We start from the raw sequence: 2197 nt of genomic DNA, 5'->3' as shown, positions 1-2197 counted from the left end.
AGCTGGGAAACTCCCCAGCCAAGACACATGCACAGAATAAGCCTACCCCTGGAGTTATCCTCAGTTTGGACTTCAGTCTTCTAAATTGTGATAATACATTTCTGTTTGTTAAAGCCAACTCCTTTTCATATCCCTGTTATTGGAGCACTGGATAACTAACACACTGGGCTACTAAAGTCCATTTTATAGACAATTTTAGTTATCAACCCACTCCTATAAAACATATAATATTAAAAATTTGAGGTACATGCAATGGTTCCTAACAACAAAAAGGTACCTACTTTGCAACATGTAACAAAACAATTTCAGTACTTCTTATTGCTACCTTAAGAATGTTATCTTCTATCTGAACGTACTTCTACCATGTTTTTATGCTTCCTTTCTCATCATAAATATGGGTGACATACTATATATGAAGATAATCCTCTGATGTTACTTATGAACCATATCTATTTTATCTTAATGTACAAATTCAACTTAAATAGATTTAGGATGAGAATTAGTCTGTAATACAGAGAACACCTGTATAGTACATTGCTTAGTTATGTGCTTTATTTAATTTAGAAATATAAGCTATGTGATGATAGTTATTGGCAGGTAGTAGGCACGCAATAAATATGTACATATTAAATAAATAGAAAAAAAGAACTATTTCTACCATTCTATAGAACAATGTATCTTTAGTTCATGTAAAAATGTATGCTGTCTTTTAATGATTAGTTAAAAATATTTCAGGTCAAACTCATTTGCCATTGTTAATTATTTGGCAATTATGCTGTTAAAGGTCGAATTGATCACAGAACCACTTATTCAGTAAGCAAATGGAGACAGGATTTAAAATTAAATCATTTTACTTGGCAGTTGATGGTAATGACATGCTATTTTTAAATTCTGTGAAATAATTTCACAAATTACTTTGTTAGAAATTGCGACTTCAGAAATTACACACTGGGAAAAAAAATGGGGCAATCTAATTGACTGACAGCATTGTCCACTATGAAATTAATTCATGGTAGCAGCTATTTCCTAAACACATCTCTACAAAGCAAATATTTAAACAAGAGCATAGGAAAGCTAAGATACCGAAATTCCACCTGCTTTAAGGTATTTTATTTTGTTTTATCTTCAGTGATCCATATTTTTTATTTTTGGTAAGAAAGGAGGGTAAAGAAATATAAATATATATCATTTGAATAAATAAATATTTATTTACTCTTAAAAGAAAGTTTTGGGACATACAATAGATACTCAAATACAAACTTACATTTCCATAATTTGAATGTAACAGATGCTTTGGTCTCCATTCCTAAGAACTTACTCTGAATTGTAATTTTCTCTGCTTCAGAAAGACTAAAATATGATATATGAAGTAGTCCCTCATAGCAAGTTAAATGAGCCTTTTTGCTTTGGGTGTTTGAATGATTAACATCCTTCCAAACATTTTTATCAATCCACCATTGATATAGACAAATAACTATTATAAACCAAAAATATGGGAAATTCTTATTCTAGAATTATTTCTGGTTCTTTTTAAAATGATAAATCATACCCAACTGAACACATTGCATCATGACAGGGATTATGCATTAGCTTCTCATGATTTATATATCTGTTCATATACGATATCATTTTGTTAAGATACTTCCTGTGTCTTTGTTCTGTTTACAGAACAATAGAGGGAGCTAATTAACCAAAGTACTGCACTTGAAGAAGTGTTTGGTTTTAATGCACAGCTCAAAGGGCACACATTACCAATAAAATTTTTGTTTTGACATAAGGCTTGGATGGGTAGAGGGACAGAGCAGGAGAGAAAGACCTTGAATGAGATGGATAAACACAGTAACTGGAGTAATGGAAGTGTGTTGGAGACAGTGAGGCTGGCTCAGGTAAGAGCAGAGGTTAGAGCTGTTTTACATAGGGTTGCTATCAGTCACAGGTGACTGGCTGACACATAATGACAACAACAATTATTGAAAAGAGTGAGTTCATATAATGGTTATTGTATTTTTATTGCAACTGTACTGACATCCTTTCTTTGTGTGTTGCGTTATGTAGATTTGTATCCTCTAAAGTTTGTAAGGGAGCTCTGGTGGCCTAATGGCAAGAAGCTGCGCTCCAGCTGCTCTGCGGGAGAAGAATGGGCAGTCTTTGAAAATCAGCCTGAGGGTCAGCTACGCATCGGTTCTATGGTACATAA

Source organism: Elephantulus edwardii, unplaced genomic scaffold (genome assembly GCF_000299155.1).
Source record: "Elephantulus edwardii isolate Elephantulus edwardi_28Jun2011 unplaced genomic scaffold, EleEdw1.0 scaffold00001, whole genome shotgun sequence".
NCBI lineage: Eukaryota > Metazoa > Chordata > Mammalia > Macroscelidea > Macroscelididae > Elephantulus > Elephantulus edwardii.
This window is presented reverse-complemented; position numbering follows the sequence as displayed.